Source organism: Callorhinus ursinus, unplaced genomic scaffold (assembly GCF_003265705.2).
Source record: "Callorhinus ursinus isolate GAN/ISIS: 27379988/994484 unplaced genomic scaffold, GSC_fseal_2.0 scaffold23, whole genome shotgun sequence".
Classification (NCBI taxonomy): Eukaryota; Metazoa; Chordata; class Mammalia; order Carnivora; family Otariidae; genus Callorhinus; species Callorhinus ursinus.
Genome location: NW_027397085.1, coordinates 25711246 through 25730148, shown reverse-complemented (window position 1 = coordinate 25730148; position 18903 = coordinate 25711246). Strand labels below are relative to the sequence as shown.

The 18903-nt window shown below is 43.6% G+C and overlaps 1 protein-coding gene and 1 long non-coding RNA gene across 16 annotated transcripts in view; one reads left to right on the top strand and one right to left on the bottom strand.

The window, feature by feature from the left end:
• ARHGAP26 (Rho GTPase activating protein 26) overlaps positions 1 to 18903 on the top strand; it is a 451561-nt gene that overhangs the window by 50950 nt on the left and 381708 nt on the right. The window lies entirely within an intron of this gene.
• LOC141374905 (uncharacterized) lies at positions 1031 to 18684 on the bottom strand. The gene is made up of 3 exons (XR_012382108.1): positions 18545 to 18684; positions 7213 to 7266; positions 1031 to 1211 (listed from the first exon to the last, which is right to left on the bottom strand). It is a non-coding gene; the product is annotated as an uncharacterized lncRNA (long non-coding RNA).

The following is an 18903-nucleotide window of genomic DNA, read 5'->3' as shown; positions in this document are numbered from 1 at the left end:
CTTACCTTTTGCCCAGAGTTGGCTCACTCTTCATCTTCTGTTGCACTGTCTTTTTGATGAATTGTCAACAATAGGCTAGTTTAGTCTTATTTTTGCCCGGAGAGTTGCCTGATTACTCATACAGTTAATAAATGCAGCCAGCTGGATGTCCACGCATCTTTAGTTTTGTGATTGTATGTTTCTAGTGACATACATACTGGACTCCATTCATCTCTGAAGGGAAGCCTCTCTTCATTTTGTATATTGATCTGGCAGTCCTTCCAGTTAATGCTGGACTAGAGCCTATTATTGAAATTCACTGTCTGTGGGTGTCGGCAAAAACAGGGTAGGGTGAATCTTAGTATTTTTTACTTTAAATTACCATGTAGGGAATGAACATAATAGAGTATCCAAAAAAAATACATATAAATGTGTATATATAAATTATATTTTGACCCATGTCATGATTAAGATTCATTCTAAAATACGATAAGCCATTTGTACTGTTTTATTGTCCTCATCTGAAACCTTGGACACTGTATTGGTTACATGACTGTCTGCAGTGCCCTGGGGTTGTTGAAGTTTGAGCCCCACGTTATTCAGTGTTTTATCTCTAACCTTTAGCACGGTGCCTGGCACACAGGGGAACAGTCAACAAATATTTGCTGAATGACTGAGTGGTCTAACCACCGTTTACTAGTGTGTATTCTGGTTCACATGTGAGCACCCATTTGTTGAGAGTGCTTTCTATGAGACAGGCACTGTGCTAAACACTTTAAATACATTCTATCAGGGGCGCCTGGGTGGCTGAGTCGTTAAGCATCTGCCTTCAGCTCAGGTCATGATCCCAGGGTCCTGGGAATGAGCCCTGCATTGGGCTCCCTGCTCTGCGGGAAGCCTGCTTCTCCCTCTCCCATCCCCCCGCTTGTGTTCCCTCTTGCTGTGTCTCTGTCAAATAAATAAATAAAATCTTTAAAAATAAATAAATAAATACATTCTATCATTTCTCTCAACAACCTTATGAGGCAGATGGGATCACTATTCCCATTTTACAGGTGAGGAAACTTATCAAGTACCTTGGCCGGCGTTATGGCAGCTGGTGAGGGTGGAGCAGAGACTGGACCCCAGGCCAGCAGACTTTGAAACTGGTGTTGAATACATGAGCGTCCAGTTCTGTTCAGGTGAGGGTGCTGACCTGCAGAGAATGATGGCATGTTGCTTCCGCTTGGCTCCTTTCAAGTGATAAAGAGATGCAGATATAAAATGTTGGCTGAGGAGGGGGCGCCTGGGTGGCTCAGATGGTTAAGCGTCTGCCTTCGGCTCAGGTTATGGTCCCAGGGTCCTGGGATCGAGCCCCCCATTGGGCTCCCTGCTCAGCGGGAAGCCTGCTTCTCCCTCTCCCACTCCCCCTGCTTGTGTTCCCTTTCTCGCTGTGTCTCTGTCAAATAAATAAATAAAATCTTAAAAAAAAAATGTTGGCTGAGGAGAGGTGTTTTTGCTCTTTCTCTCTGTAGAAATAAAGCCCCAGACTGGTGAGTGTGTTCCCAGTCCTCCATTGTCCTTCTTAGTCTCTTGTAGGGCCTCTGTGACCTTGGACCCCACTCTTGTAGTTTTTGGAATAAGCTTTGCCACCCTGCCATTATCTGGCATTAGTGACAAACCAGTCTCAAAGTGTTGGTCATAAGCAAGTATTGTGATTAAAAACAAACTATGTTTCCCTTCTCAAGACTTAGGACTGAGAGCCTGGTTTGGAACATTTTTTAAATTTTTTTTTTTAAGGTTTTATTTATTTATTTATTTATTTGAGACAGAATGAGAGAGAGAGAGCGAGCACATGAGAGGGTGGAGAGTCAGAGGGAGAAGCAGACTCTCTGCCAAGCAGGGAGCCTGATGCGGGACTCGATCCAGGGACTTCAGGATCATGACCTGAGCTGAAGGCAGTCGCTTAACCAACTGAGCCACCCAGGTGCCCTTGGAACATTTTTTTTAGATTATCCTAAAAATCCATGCTCTGTTGTCTTTAATGTGAATATTATAATGTGTCTTGTTAGTAGGTATTTGATGGTAGTAATTGGGACAGCTTATAGTTTGCTGATGGTTACTTAAAGGCAGTTTCTCTTTAGGTAACTTCCCTTTACCACTGCTTTGGGCAAAAGGATTTGTTCTTCTGTAGGGCCTGTTCTGGCAGAATTTTCACTTTTTAAAAGTGGGCACAACTATTTGTAACCCTGAAAAGCTCTTTTCTTTCATTGGTTGACAGATAAATAGCAAAACAATGAATAGGTATTATAAATAGTTTGCAGACCATTTACCTTATTTTCCTGTAGTTCTGGGGTGAGTATGACTCATACATTTTGGGACAGATTCCACAATCACTTTCACGTCACATTTTTTGGATGTTTATGGAACTCTGCAGAAGTTTCAGTATTTTTTGGTATATGTTAGCTGCAGTTCACTTTGCTCTCTGTCTTACCAATGTGTCCTGCAATGTTCTTGCCATCCGGGTTCCTGAGGGTATGTGTTGTTGCTTCTTGAGTACAGCGGTTAGTCCTTCATTTGGCAAAATAGCAATATTTTAAAATCCCCAAGGAGCTAGGTGTGGAGTAGGAGGCTTAGTCTCTGAGGGTCACCCCTTATCAAACATCTCACCTTGAGTTTCTTCGGCAGGATGGAGCTGGAGAGTGTGTGGGCCCCACAGCTCTGGTACCTGCTGTTTCGCTGACATCCCACGGGGCTGCAGCCCTAGCATCAGCAGCTGTATAAGCTTCAGAGTGGGTGTCCTGGCAGGAGAGCCAGACAGGTGATTTGTTAAATTATTACCCATGTGCAGCTTCTGGCCTCTGGTGCCAGGCAGCTTGGAGCTTGGCAGGATTACAAGGAGGCTGATTACACAGCCAGCAAAGGTGGGAGGCAGGACTGCCACTGCCACCATGCTTAACTGTTGAGACTCCCATAGAAAGTGGTCCCACAGCTGTGTCTCTGTGGGGCTTCAGAGCATGTGAGAAATGAGAGATGGAAGCACAATGCGTTTGGCTATAAAAGGATTTCCTAGGAGGCCTTACTATGGGATGGGGCATTAAGAGTGCTGCTGCAGGGGCTAGACCTTAAACAGAATGCATAGGAACTATTTTTTAGGAATTAGGTGGGATGCTGGCATATGTCAAACAAATATTTATTGGGAGTCTTTGGCCCTTGGCTACTGCCAGGAAAGAAGGGAGAAGGTGGGCTGTTGGTGCCTTTTACTGGCATAATTAGTGAACTGGGCCAGCTTCTTTCCCCATTCATTTATATCGATTCACTGTCTTCTGTACTAAAGATATGCTTCTCCTTCCTTCCAACAAGAACAAGAGGCATCTTCCTTTCTCCTTCAAGCTTGGGAAGTGGGTTCAGCTAAGTAGTAGAGGTAATGGTGAAGAAGACCATGCCCTTATATATAACACAGCGTCCTTCATAGGAGAGTTGTGAGGATTTAAATCAACTAATAACATTTAAAGTGCTTATAATAGTATCTAGCACACAGTATATGCTGTCTTAGTAATAACTTCTGTGTTATTACTGATACTTCCATTGTCATGGAGTGAGGAGGGGTGATTCTGGAGGAAGAGTGTGGTTGGTTGTCTTCTTCCATTCCCTGCTGGAGGGGCCCTGGGTCTCACGCACTGCTCCTCCTGCTGCAGGTGGACATGGGGATGTGGAGGTGGAGACTGAGGGGGAGGAGCCTGAAGGCTGACCCTGCCAGCGCCCAGCCTGGGAGGGGGCCGAGGTCAACAGCCCCTTCCTGGAAACTGCCTGGGCATCACAGTCTGGAGCCGCATCGGCTTCTTTGATTTAATCTCTTCCCTGGGGGCGCCTGAGTGGCTCAGTCGTTAAGCGTCTGCCTTCGGCTCAGGTCATGATCCCAGGGTCCTGGGATGGCATCCCGCGTCCAAAGGGTCTTATTTTTCTATTGTAATTCCTTAGAGGGACAATAGATTCCTTTGGGGATTTTTTTTTCTTTTTTTGAGAAGCTAAGTCGGCAGCACCAACTGAAGGATAAAGCAAGTAGTAGTTAGAAGAAGCCAATATTCTAAAAAGGTTTTTCTGTCCAGAGATTACAGATCAGAGAGGAGGAAGCTTCTTGGGCTACAAAGTATCATTTATAGGTGTCCTTGATGGAATCGCTGCTCAGAACACAGTTTTAAAATCTGCCTGTGACAGTGTTGCTGTTTGTTCTGCAGACTGCCGGCCTGGGATTTGTGGAATTCTGCAAAGGATGCTTGTGGGTATTCAGTTTCTAGTGGCTGCTGAGAGATGATGATGAGGAGGAGGAAGAGGAAGCAGAGTCTGAAGATCTAGTTTTTGTGGTTAATTTGCTAGTTAACCCAGGGAAACTTAGTGCTAGGCTCCATGTCTTCAGTTGTAAATTTTAGAACATCTTTCTAGTTCATAAGGGCATTAATGACTAGTGAGACAGTGTTGAATTTAGGGATTATTTTTAGAGGAAGGGGGTAGATGCTTGCTCAATTTGCAGTTTATAATTTGACAGGCTGAGGAACTTGGGCTTCTTCTTTGCATTATCCTTTGGGAATGGGGGCTGCTTCATAGGTCCCATTTCCAGATAACTGAAGGTTAGCTGTCCAGCTATCACAGCACAGTGAGTCTTGTATCCAGGTCCTGGAGGAGGAGTTTTACATAATCAACTCATTAATCCTCATCACTGTTCCATACTGTAGGAATTGTCATTCCCACTTTGTAGCATGGCAAGTTGAAGGTTATAGATACTAACCAAAGTTATATGGTTTTGATAATTTATTGAGGAACCATTTATCAGATGTCCTCTGTGTGCCAGTTACCAGGATGATCCTTGTGAGCAAACCAGATACGGGTTATCACTGGGGTGGTTAGGATCCACCCCAGGGTTGTCTGGCTCCAAGGCACATGACTTACCACCACATTGTGTTCTTTCTCACAGAATTCTGGTGGTGGAAGGGACTGGAAGGTCTGCCCCCTCGCTGAGTCTCCTGTGGTGCAGTGATTTTCCTGGGTCCCTGGCTCATAGCTGGATGTTCTGTTAACTCTCAGCTCTGAAGCCTGGGTCAGTCCACTGTCCTGTTTCCTCCAAGCCCTCTGCCTCTTACTATTTCAAATGCCAAGACTTGAAAAATTTTAAGTATTTGATGAAAACCCGACTTAAATGTTAGGCATTTTGCTGCTTTTAAAAACAGAAGATGCTTAAGCAGAAAGCAATTTTTTCTTGATGACTCAGGCCTGTCGTTAGTGCTTCATTGAAGTACCATATAATTTTGCGCCTACCTTTCCAGGATTTCATTTTCTTCCCCTCTGTGTCAGTTGTCACTTACCTGCGGTCACTGAGATTGTCACTGACTGCTTCTCACTCCCTTTTGGGTTGTTTCTCACCTGCTATGAATAAGGAAACTGAGCTTCTGGGGTTTTTATTCTATTTTTTTTGTGAACTGGAAAGCCGGAAGTGGGTGAGACCTGAAGAATGAGTCAGTGACTTTGTGACAGCCACCTCTGGAATTGGCCTCCGTGGTTGTTTGCAGTATGGTCCTGTGGTTGTAATCTTGCTACAGCCCTGGCTTCTCCTGGAGGGATTGAGAGCTCAGCTCTGGAGTCCAACGGACTTGGCTTAAATCCTGGATCCACCACGTACTTGTTTGGGATCTGAGTCAAATGAACATCTCTAAGCCAAGGTTTTCTTATCCTGGCTTAACAAGCCCTCTATAAATGATGCCCTTTATAATAAATGTTGACAGCAGGGTGTGGTATTTTTGGTGGAGATGGGGCAGCATGGCTGGTGATATTGTTCAGGTAACTGTGGAGAGCATAGATTTAAGGGTTAGGAATACCTGGGTTTCAGTCCTGATCTCCCCATTCACCAGTTGGGTAACCAATAACATTATATATATATAATGTAGAGGTCAACAGTGTGGGCTCTTGCGTTTAATGTGAGGATCCATTTCTGCCTCCGCCACTTAATTTTTTGGAGACCCAAGTGTGGAAACTGCTTCAGGTTTCTCATTTCCAAAACGAAGATGGTAATAGGACCTACCTCTCAGGATTGCTGGGGGGACTAGCTTACTGCATATATACGGTGCATCAAATAGTGCCTGGTACATGGAAGTGCTCAATAAATGTCAGTTCTTACCAGCTAATGACTTCCCCTGGCATCCAGGAAGTGTTGATGCCCCTTTTATTCCTTAGATGTTGTGGTTTGTGCCTTTTTTCCCAGCACCACAAGTAATTTCAAGATCACTTTTCCTGGTTTTTGTTCCCTTTTTTCCATATACCAAGGATTGAAGTAGGACTAGTAGATGGTTTGTTCTGGGATCAGTTACACACCTCGTTTGGGGAAATAGATGCTTTGCTTTGTGAGGTTCTTTTATGGGTAGGGATTGTCACGTTACTGGGTCCTCGGCTTGGAACTCCCTGGGAGCCTCTGGCAGGTGGTATGAAATGCCAGAGACACTCAGGAGACAAGTATCTGTTAAAAATGGAAAGTGTTGTCCTCTTTGTCATTTCCGCCCTTTCTTATGCAGAAAACTGAATACACTTTAGTGGAAGGATTATTCCTATACTCTATACTACTATACTTTTACTCATTTAATTTTTTTCTTGTTTGTATTTTTTTTTTTTTTTTTGGTCACAGATTTTCTTGGGCTTATAGCCTATTATGGATTAAGATTAGTTAACTCTTTTTGTTAAGCCCAATACATAGGTGGTAAACCAGGGACCTTCCTTATCAGTTCTAAAATGGTTGAGAAAACAAAAAGAAAAAGGAAAAGCATTGAGAAAAAAGTGAACAAATATGTTATTCTTTTTCCCAAAGGTTCGTCTTGCCATGAGTTTACTTTGTTTTTCCTGATAATTACTTGTAACTAAAACACTGTATCTTTGGGTTGATGAAAGAAGAAAGACTTTGTCTTCATGTGCAGAGGAATATTGATGGATTGTTGCTGTGAGACCAGGGATGGTCTGATTTCACAAGGACTTGTATGTGGGATTGTCTCTGTATTTGGGGGGGGGTGGCAGCACCCCCAGCACTCTCAGGGAGAGCTTCCACGTGGCTCTTCTGTGGAGTTGCCCAGATCTGGACTTTGCCTCCTGTACCAGTACTTGGACTGGTGTGCTAGGTGATTGTGACAAATAGCAGGTGCCTCTCATTCCTGCACCAGCCTGACCCTTGTCCTCAGGTCAAACCAGCTAGTATGACTGCATTTCTGCTTTACTTACCTAAGTGCTTCTGTGCTAATGATGCCCACTATCGCTGTTATTGGAATTTGGCCACTGTAATCAAGAAAAAGGCACAGTTTCATATATAGGTTAGTAATGCTGGTTAGGCATGTGTTTTTATTGAGTCAGGGAAAGGCTGGTCATGATAAGGAGGGCAGGAGGCTTTGAGGTTACTGTAACCTTTCTGTCCTTGAGGTTTCCCTGGTTGAAATTTCTTAGAAGGGAGAGAGAAGGCTGTATGCCATCTTCTTCCCTGCAAAGGATCTGACCAGGATGGACCATATGCCCTGGGTCATACCTGCTATCTCATCATGATTATTAATAGCTCCCCTTTTCTTAAAACTGCCCTAGTTTGGATTTAGTCACCCTATGTATGGATGACATCAAGTTTCTTTGAAGCCCTTGTCGGTAGGAATGAACATCAGTTTTCAGTAGTATTTTTTTCCTAGTAGATCATAGAGGTGAGGCCACCACCTCCTCCATCCAAATGGGCAAGAAAGAGTGGTTCTATAGAAGTTTGTGACAAGTTCCACCTTTTATTAACTTCAAAAAACTACAGATCTGCAGAGCAGAGGGCCCTTAAGATCACCGTGGTGGGAGAGAGTGAAATGCATTGTGATATGATTGTTTATCTTTGGTTAAAAAAGACTTCAAGGCTAATGGGCTAAAATCAGATGTGATAATTAGGAAGATGAAGCCTAAAGGAAATGATCAACTTTCCCAGTGTTACCAGCCAAGTAGGTAATGGTGAATCCAGAGTGGGTGCCCAGGTGTGCCTGGCTTTCTCCATTGCTCCTTGCTGTTTGCCATATTGGCCTAGCATTTTCAATTCCAGGCTCTGCTATGGTTTTATTCCCATCGTGCATAGGATGAAATTGATTCAGAACGTGAGCCATTGTTGCACAGGAAGTGACAGAGGTAACATTCCAGCTCAGGGCTTTATACCCTTACCTTGGGGAGGGCTAAATGATGGATGTTTTTGACCTGATGAGAATATTAGGATGGGGCAATTGGTTGATACTAGGATGTATTGGTCCAGGGTGAACCTTTTTAAGCCTTTCTGTGGGAGTTAAGTCTTTTCGCTAGAATGCTGGCCAAGCCTCAGGATCACAGCATGTGGGGATGTTATTCATGTTCAATAAATGTAAGACAGCATCCACAGATTTATGGCTTTGTAAATCCAGAGACGCTGCTATTATTATGGTTCCTTCCAGGCCCTGAATTGCTAGCGTCATTTTTTTTTTTTTTTTAGCAGTTCTAATAAAACAGCTCATTACTATCAAGTATGGTTTAAGTATCTGGCTGAGAAAGGCAAGGTGATATATGTAATTTTTAATTAGTGCTATTGAGAGCAGCAATGGTGAGGATGAAAGATTTTGTGCTAAGAGTAAGTTTTGGTAGAGGGCAGGAAGGGGAAATGAAGGATTTTCAAAATCCCCAATTTTTCTGTTTGTGTTAAATCTCCACAGGTTTGAGATGTTGATGAGAGTATACTCTAGCAATCAGTCTTTTTTCATAGTTGTGATGACCTATGAGTGAGTCAAGACTTGATGTTTTTCAGTTAATGATCTGGTGAACTCATACTTTTTAATTAATAGAGCTGTGCCAGGTAGATTAAAAAAAAATCAGCCTTCAAAAAATGTTACTAATAGTACAAGTTTGTAAGGGGCTGATTGTCCAGACCAGCATGGTTTTGTGTTTTTCTCCCAAGCAGTTCCTGTGGGAGTCAGAGACAGCCAGACACGCACACTCACAGAAGCCCCTGAGCCACTGGGGGTTAAATACATTTGCCATCACAAACTTTTTGACTGTTGTGATGAGTCACCCAGCCAGGCCACTCCATACTCCACCCCTTGTCATTTGTATCATTTTCCTTGATATCTGTTTCCACCTACATGCCTGCTCTCAAATCTCCATAGCTACCTCAAAATATGTATGAGAGGTTTGTTTGTTCAGATAGGCAGATGTGATCTTGTAGATACGTTTCTTTAATTTTTTTTTTTTAAATACACAAAATGCTCTGACATTAGCGCATACTTTGTAGGGGTGTTTGTGAGGATCAAAGATGATAATCCATACAAAATTCCTCTCATGATGCCTGGCACACAGATGCACACAGCCTGTTGTCTTGTCTCTTTCTTGCTTTCTGAGGCTCACTGCTTTGCTCTTCCCACCCCGTTGAAATAACTCACGCAAGGGTCCATTGATCATCATGTGAGAGCCATTCCCAAATGCTCCGTTTTTGTGTATTTGATGCCTCTGACCTCCTGCTGGTACTGAGCCCTCCCTCGTACCTGGAAACATTTCTGATGCGTGGCCCTGCTTTACCCTTCTTGTCCCCCTACCTCTCTGGCCTTTCCTCTTTTCTTTTTTCCTTTGTTCTTTGGCCTCTTTCTCTGTTGTCCAGAGAAGATGGTCTTTGTGTTTCTATGCTCAGTTCACTGAAGATTCCTTAGCTATCTCGTTTACTTCTTTGCATGATATTGAGGTATCTGCCTCTGGCGTGACTTCTCTTTGGGCTTCCATTTTCCAACTGTCTGACTAGCATCTCTGCCAGGGTATCTCCTGGCAGCTCAGAGTAAAGCCACGTCAAATGCGAACTGCCCTCCCCTTCCTTCTGCAAGCAGTTCTTCTCTTCCCATCTCCAGGTCTCGGGATGTGTGTCTCTCCTCTCTCCACTTCTTCCCTTTACCTTACCAGCATCTTTGCTGCTTTTTCCTTCTGTGTCTCTTATTATCCAGTTGGTGGTTAACAGTTTCCTGTGGGTCTGACACTGGTGAAGCCCCTCACATCTGCTCTTTACCCTCTCCCTTTGCCACTAGCATGATAGCTGTTCCTCCTACCAGTCCCCACAGCACTCCCCTGACCCTTGGAATGGCTTCTAACAGTGGTGCTCACCTTCTGTGTTTGTGCATCTGGATCCAGACTTCTACTGATCCCTGACAAATTCTCCCAAAGCACAGGTTTGGGTATATCCCATCCATGCCCAAATCCTTCCTTGTCTCCTTATTATGCATCAAATTATGAAGACCTACCAAAACCTTGTATCTGTCCTTTGGTGTACCCCATCACTTGACACAGGGGATGAAGTTTTTCAGGCTGTTGTTCTGATAGTCATGGTAATAGTCTATTCTTGGTACACTCTCACTGGTCCACTGGTGAGGTGAAATATTGTCAGTTTTCATTTAATAATTTTAGGGACTGAAATGTGTCCCCTCTTCCCAAATTTACGTTTAGGCCTTAATCCCCAGTGTGACTATATTTGATAAGGACTTGAGGTAATTGAGCTTAAGTGAGATAATAAGGGTGGGGTTGTATAGGATTAGTGTCCTTATAAGAGGAGACACCAGGGCGCTCTGTCCACTCTCTCTCCCTCCCCCTCTGCACGTGCACAACGGAAAGGCCTTGTGAACACACAGCAAGAAGGCAGCGGCCTGCAAGCCAGGAAGAAAGTCCTCCCCAACCCAAGCATGCTGGCACCCTAATGTCAGACTCGGAGTCTCTGGAACTGAGAAATGAATACCTGTTTTTGAAGCCACCCAGTCTGTGGTATTTTGTTATGGCAGCCTGAACTGACTAACACAAATAACAAGTAACTTACTGTATATCTTTCATGTGGCAGGCATGGGATACACAGGGAGATTAGGCTTTTGCTGCCATGCAGGTTAGGTAAATCCTTTGGTCCTTACCCTGACACTCTGCAGCTTTCAGCCAGAATGCACTGAACACTCATTAAGAGCAAGGGACTGTGTTGAACACTGGGGTTACAAAGATAATGAAGAGCTCAGAGCCTACAGAAAGACAAACAGATTTTTGTGATTCAGTGGAAGTTGAGTCTGGTAAAATGTTCAAGATATGTATATGGCCAAAGTGATGATTTTAGGCAAGGGAAGTGAATAACAGATAAATTCATAAATGGATCCTGAAAGAGAAATAGATTATACTGTTAATCATCTTCAGTTTAACACATTATCCTCCAGTTTTTACTTTGTTTTTTTCCCCTCTCTGATTATAAAAGTAAAAAGTGAAAAACACTTGCTTCTTTCAGAAAATTGGAGAAGTAAATTGTAAAGTAGGAACAGTCATAATTCCACCACAGAGAACTTTTCTCTTTTTTAATGTTTTATGTCCTTCTAAATGTCTCTGCATTAATTTCCCTATCTAATCTCCTATCTTGAAACATTTAGAGTGTTTCCATTAATTTTTTACTGGTTTAAAGAACTTGATTGACAATTTCATACATAAATCTTGGTCTCTGTTTAAAGTCATTTCCTTTGAATAGACTACTTAAAGGGGTGCTACTTAGTCAAAGGACAGAACCATTGTTAAGGGCTTTGGGACATCCAGCCAACCACAGACATATGTTGAGTCTCTTCTGTGTGAACAAGTGACTCTGCTTGGCTTTGGCATTTGGGTGCTGGGGCCGGGGACAGTGGGAAGAGAATGAGATGTGGCCTTGGAGTTGGTGTGATCTACGAAGGGAGACCCATCTGTGAGCACGGATGCTCTGAGGACATTTTCCTTTTATGTGGCTTGCACAGTCTTTCCAAAATGATAAGGAGATTTTAAACCAGGACTTAAAAATATCTTGGCCTAGGCATTACAAAGTTTGCTGGGATTCTGGGGCCATTTTTAGACTGACTCATAAATGGGTCATACTTTTGGCAAGGAAGAAACCTGCTCATATGTAACAAGTGATGTTTAGTTTTTAAAAGCTGACTTGTATATGTTACAGCTTCTCTGAGGAGAATTTGCCCAATAGACAAAAAATTGTGAGCATGATATTTCCTTAAGGCACATAACGCTTTTTTCAAAGAGATTTTGCCAAGAGAGGCTTATTTTAAATTATCTTAAATGTATGTTCAGTATATATCCAGAAAAAGTATGCAGTTTAAAAGTGCACACTTGATAAATTAGCACAAAGTGAATGCACCCATGTAATCACTGCTCAAGCCAAGAGATAAAAACCATCAGCATACCATAAAGCTCCCTTCTTAAATCCACCCCATCCCTGCTCTCTGAAGATAACTATTACTTCTGAGTTCCAACATTCTAGATTTTGCCTCTTGTTTAGTTTTACAAGTTTCAAACTGTTTGGAAACTAGTTTTTGTTTGTTTTGCGGGGGAAGGGTAGAGGGAGAGAGAGAGAATCTCAAGCAGACTCCATGCCCTGTGCAGAGCCCATCACGGGGCTCGATCCCACAGCTCTGAGATCATGACCTGAGCTGAAACCAAGAGTTGGACACTCAACAAACTGAGCCACCCAGGTGCCCCTGGAAACTTGTTTTTAAAATTAAGTAAACTCCAGCTAACATACCGGTATCCTTCATCTCTTGCTATGTAACAAAGCACCCCAAACGTTTGAGACTGAAGAGAACAGTTGTGTTTCTTGGGACCAACTGGATTGACTGGGGACTTAACCTTGACCTTTCCTGGGCTTGCTCATGCAGCTGGATTCAGGCTGGAACCAGGGCCTCTCCCTCTGTAGTCTTTCTTTCTGGACTTCTCTGTGGTAAAGCTATCTTAGAAAAGTGTTCTAAAAAGGCAAAGGTGAAAGTCTCAGGTCCTCTGGAAGCCTGGGCTGTGCAAGTTGCACAGCATTAGTTCTGCCACATTCTGCTGGCCTAAGCAAGTCACAAAGCTAGCCCAGACGCAGGGGAGTGGAGAAATAGACTCCGCCTCTGGGTGTGAAGAATGGCAAAGTCACATTGCAGAGGAGCTCGTGTTAAATATATGTGGCCATTAAACAATGCATACCGTATCATTTAAAGAGTACTGGTACTCTGTAGGCCAAGGTTATTATTAATACAGCTGTATTTACACTGTTGAGGCTCTCTTCCACCTGGTTCTCATGTGAACACTGTCATTTTGACTGAGCAGAGTAGCTGGGAGCAGTTACGGGATTCATTTTTGTCTTCATTTGCTGTAAGAGGATTGGATCAGAAATAGAAATGCTTTTAGGGCTTGACTTTTTTTTTTGAACCACGTTTGATCTTTAACACATCTTTTTTTTTTTAAGATTTTATTTGTTTGACGGAGAGAGAGACAGCAAGAGAAGGAACACAAGTAGGGGGAATGGGAGAGGGAGAAGCAGGCTTCCTGCTGAGCAGGGAGCCCAATGGTGGGGCTCGATCCGAGGACCCTGGGATCTTGACCTGAGCTGAAGGCAGACGCTTAACAACTGAGCCACCCAGGCGCCCCACCACATCTTTTTCTTTTTCTTGATATTCCTTCACTGTTTGACATGGTCTCAGCTTATCTCATGAAATGATTTAAAGCTGTTTGTTTACCAACATGAAAACTATTCTGCAGTTTAAATGGGTGTTGGTAAAAGTACATTGTAAGAGCGTATTCAGGAGGCCTTTTTCATTTGACTGCTGGGTCGGTCCTAGAATCTGTACGAAGATGAAATAATCAGAGTAACAGCAAGGCTATTTGATACAGGAAGAGTCTCTGACTCGTCGAAAACACTTGATTTACATATTAGACGCCTAATCAGTGATTTTCTTTGACTTGTTGTTTACCTAGGTGTCTTTTAAGAACTTAGTGAAGCAGTGTTTTGGATTTGGTTTGGTAACGATAATCGGAGCGAGTTGCCTTTATTGAGCACTTTACTATGTTTAGGGAGGGCATAGAACTTAGTGCTTTACATTCAGTGACTGACAGAGCTTTGGGGGACTAAATTAGGCAATGTTTGGTTGGCATATGGTACATCAGAAAAGCTTAATAATGGATGGCCAACGCTATGAGGTAGGTAATAATAGCTTTCATTTAATTGAGTACTTGGCTGTGATCAAGGTTCTTCAGTTGTATTTTTTTAAAGCTTTTATTTATTTATTTGTCAGAGAGCGAGCCCAGGCATGGGGGAACAGCAGGCAGAGGGAGAAGCAGGCTCCCCGCTGAGCAGGGAGCCTGATGCGGGACTCGATCCCAGGATCCTGGGATCATAACCTGAGCCGAAGGCAGATGCCCAACCAACTGAGCCACCCAGGTGTCCCTCTTCAGTTGTATTAGTATGTATAATTCTCATAAAAATCTCTAAGATTGGTTCTGTTTTTATACCCATTTTGCAGATCAGGAAATCCAGGCACAGAGAGTTAAATAATTCACAGAGCTAGTTAATGGCAGAGCCAAGATTTAAACCCATGCCACCTGAGTTCAGAACCGCAGTACCCTTTCCTGCTTCTCTCAGGAGTGGAATCTTTGAGTCCTTTGACATGATGTCTGGATTGTTAGAGAAGGCAGGATATGTGACCCTGTTCCACAGACTCCGCCCTCCACTATTGTTTAATGTCCGAGCCAGGCACCCTGGGCGGCAGTGAAGTCACAGGGGCTCTGCCCTGGCGGTGCCATGGTGCCATCTCACTTGCTTCGCGAGCTCTCTGCCATGTCCATTTCTCACTGAAGAGAGGGTCTTGCTTCCATAAATCCTGACAGCTTTTTTCCTGTGTGTCGAACCAGTCCTATAAATCACAACTTTAAAGATATTTTCCTTGCTCTGCAGGTTTTAATTCAATATAATCTATAAGGAGCTAAATGCTCTTACCTGGGTATGTTCATTACACTACTTTTTTTTATTTTACATTTTTTTAATCTTATTATGTTCATCATACATTACATCATTAGTTTTTGATATAGAGTTCCATGATTCATTGTTTGCGTATAACACCCAGTGCTCCATGCAGAACGTGCCCTCCTTAGTACCAATCACCAGGCTAACCCATCCCCCACCCCCTCCCCTCTAGAACCCTCAGTGTGTTTCTCAGAGTCCATAGTCTCTCATGGTTCGTCTCCCCCTCTGATTTCCCCCCCTTCATTTTTCCCTTCCTACTATCTTCTTTTTTTTTTTTTTTTTAACATATAATGTATTATTTGTTTCAGAGGTACAGTTCTGTGATTCAACAGTCTTACACAATTCACAGCGCTACGGTGAGCGCTGTGAATTGTGTATGCTACCTTCTCTCTTTTCTGAGTCTCTCATGTAATCAGTCTGAAATAATCGCATGGTTTTTCCTTGGCATCTGTGGCAGTTTTGACACATCCTGAAAGCATTAGTTTTCCCAGGAGAAGCAGTCCCTGGGTTACTCAGAGTGGGCACTGGAAGAGAACTGCAGGGTGGCCCAGTCTTCTGTCTCCCCATCGTGGTTCAGAGAGGTTTGACACTGTGCAGCTAGAAACAGGACTTACTGGCTCACTTTTGGCTTAACCTCTTTGCCAGTTTAGAAAACCTTTGGGTCAGGGGCGCCTGGGTGGCTCAGTTGTTAAGCGTCTGCCTTCGGCTCAGGTCATGATCCCAGGGTCCTGGGATCGAGCCCCACATCGGGCTCCCTGCTCCGTGGGAAGCCTGCTTCTCCCTCTCCCACTCCCCCTGCTTGTGTTCCCTCTCTCGCTGTGTCTCTCTCTGTCAAATAAATAAAATCTTAAAAAAAAAAAAAAAAAGAAAACCTTTGGGTCAGATAGCATGTTAGGCATCTCACATACCCTGCTTCATTTAGTTTTAAAAACAGGTCTGTGATGTCAGTATTATTATCCCCATTTGACAGACATGAAGCCTGAAGGACGTTTCTACAACTTACCCCCAGGTCAGATGGGAAGTATCTCGTGTGGTGCTGGGATCCCAGCTCCGGGTTTTCTGATTTCAAATCCTGTTCTTTTCCCTGTGCAACTTCCCCCATGCCACATGTCCTTCAAACACCCTTTAAATCTCTCACAGAACAAATTTGGAAACCAAAAGAGTTTTTGTATAAAATCCATTATCTGGAACTTGTCCTCCTTGTCATCTTTCCACTTTGCCTTGGAGTCCCTGAGATGAAGTAATGAAGTTTGGAGGCGAGCAGGCCTGGGATTAGGTTCCCATTAAGTTACTTGGCAAGAGAAAACAAAAGAGTAGACGTCATGAGAAACTTTCCCATTGTATCTCTAAGCTCAGTGGAGGATACTCTGTCGGAAAGTTCTGTTCTTCCCCTGAGAGGAATTAAGAAAGGGAGGAAAGATCTTGGCGAAATTCTGTTTTTTTTTTTCACCCTTTCCCACCGACCAACCTCAGTGCTTTGTGTTCACTTCTCTGCTTTCCTCTTCTACCACCTACCTTGCGGATCCTCACACTTAAGGGCGTGATTCTGATACAGTATCTTGTTCCCCCTTTGCTCTCACTTGAGCTTCACTTGAGGGATAAGGAGACCTACTTTATAGGTTTGCAGTGCCTGCTGTATCCACTTCTCTCCCCTTTGCCCTGTTCTTGCCCCTTGGTGCTTTGCAGAACTGAAGAGCTTAGGCTTGAGCTTTCATTACTTCTCTCAACTGAACAAAAGCAAAGAAATGCAAAGAAAATGAACTTTGTAGTGAGATGGCCAAAGGCATAATGGTGTCAGAACCAATGTTGGGTCAGGTAAGTCTGGGACAGAATGAAGGCTCTTGACAATGTTGGCTGTGTCACCTCAGTCAGCTTATTGAGCCTTTCCGAGGTGTTTTTCTCATCTTACATAGACTTCAGATACTTGAGACTTTTAGAAATAAATGGATTAAGCATCTCAAATAGTGTCTTGCACATAGTGGGGGCTTATTAAATGATAGCTCTTAGTTCACTTGCTACAAATGCACAAAACAAGGTTACCTGAGGGACTTGGTCTAGTATTCATGTTATAGGATCAGTTTTGGAAAAGGAGGCACCTTTGGGATGATCTAGTCTGGAACCTTCGTTTTGTAGATGAGGACATTGAAACCTAGTCACTATGTCAAAGCTGTAGAACTCTCAGCTTTGCCCCTAGAATCCAGAATCTCTGACTCTTGGCTAATGCTCTTTCTATGGCATCATGATTGATACAGTCCAGATATTTACCTCAGCATCTGTAGGGCAGGATTTGCTGGAATCACCTATGAAGGGATGGAGGTATTAAGAAAGCAACTTCTTTGGACTCTGTCCCAGACTATTAAATCAAAATCTCTGGAGGTGTAGCTGTGCATCTTCATTTTAACAGACACCTCAGATGATTCTTAAGCATCTTAGGAGTTTACATTTATAGGAGTTTGAGATCAGTTGTTGGAACTGACTGTGGATTTGAACTTCATTGGTCTTGTGCTATAATGAGTTGATATTCATAGAGTTATCCCACAGGCATTATGGCCACTGTCATGGGAACTAATCGTCATCTAATAATATTAGTACTAATGATGCTCATGGCATCTACAACTTAAGGAGTACCCATTGTGTGGTACGTATGATCTGAGCACCTTCAGCCACTTAGAACAGTGCTTGGCATATGGTAAGCCCTTTATAAGTGTTAGCTGCAATAATCTCATTGAATGTTTATAACACCTCTTTGAGAGTTATTGGCGGTTTCACAGACATAATAAACAAATGTCAGCTTGCCCAAGGTCACACAGCTAGCATGTGACAGAACTGGTTTTTGAATCTCATGTGTGTCTGATACTGAAACCCATGTGGGATAGTAGATACATGCATATGAATTATTCTTGTGGTAAATATTAAAATTTAAAGGTTTTTTTTTTCATTATGAGAATATCCCGCCAGGTTTGGTTGATAAAGCCTTCTGAAACAGACCTAAGAGAGACCTCACACAGATAAATAATTCTTATTCTGGCTTATTCAAAACAAAAAAAGTGGGTGCCTGGGTGGCTTAGCTGGTTAAGCGACTGCCTTCGGCTCAGGTCATGATCCCGGAGTCCTGGGATCGAGTCCCGCATCGGGCTCCCTGCTCAGTGGGGAGTCTGCTTCTCCCTCTGACCCTCCCCCATCTTGTGCTCTCTCTCTCTCTCTCTCTCTCAAATAAAATATATATAAAAAAAAAACAACTCAGCATTTAAAACAAAACAAAACAAAAGTTCTGGAATGAGGGTTTCCTGAGAGTAAACAAGCTGGTAAAAACAATTTGTTCATCAGGGAAATGTTCTCATTTTGTAGTCCCTGTCGGTGCCAAAGATATGGATGGTGAAGGGAGAAGGTGGCAGCTAGTCCAAGGGTCAGACTGCTTCAAAGTCCAAAGAGCTCAGACTGGAGAACTTGGAAAAACTTCTGTGCTTTGTGTTCTCGTATCTTTTCTGCTTGTTTTGTGGCATTACTTGGCCTGGAGATTTTGGTGTTTTTTACACCTCACCCTCCAGTTGCACATGGATGAGATCCCATCCCGTTGAGCGTGGCCAGGGAAGCACCGGGGAGGACTGTCCAAACTTCATGGTTTTGCAGCTGTACTGAGTGTACTGACTGACCCACAGTGTGGGAAGGACTCATCAGAGTAGCTTGTTTCTACTGCATGCAACATTGGAGGAACTTGCGGGCTGGGGGCTGGGATCTTCTGAATCCTTGCTCACTCACCTGTCTGGGATCTGGGCTCAGAGGACTAAAAGAGCTCTTTAAGTGGGAAGATCTGGTCTTCCCTTTATATGGTCTCTCCATAGGGTGTCTCCAGCATGGTGGCTTAGCCTCCACAAGGTGGCTCTGGGCTCCAAAGTCCTTTGCCTGGGCCGGGGGGAGGGAGGGGGGTTTGGGGTGTGGGGTGGTGCATACCAGAGAGATGCCATAGTGCTTCTTATGACCTGGCTTCTGAAGTCATGCAGTGTCACTTCTGCCATTGTCTTTTGCCTGAGCCTCTTGCAGCATCCCACTGGGTTTAGGGAGAGGGGGACAGAGGCCCCACTGCTTGATGGAGGAGTGTCTTGTCTCATTCATTGTAA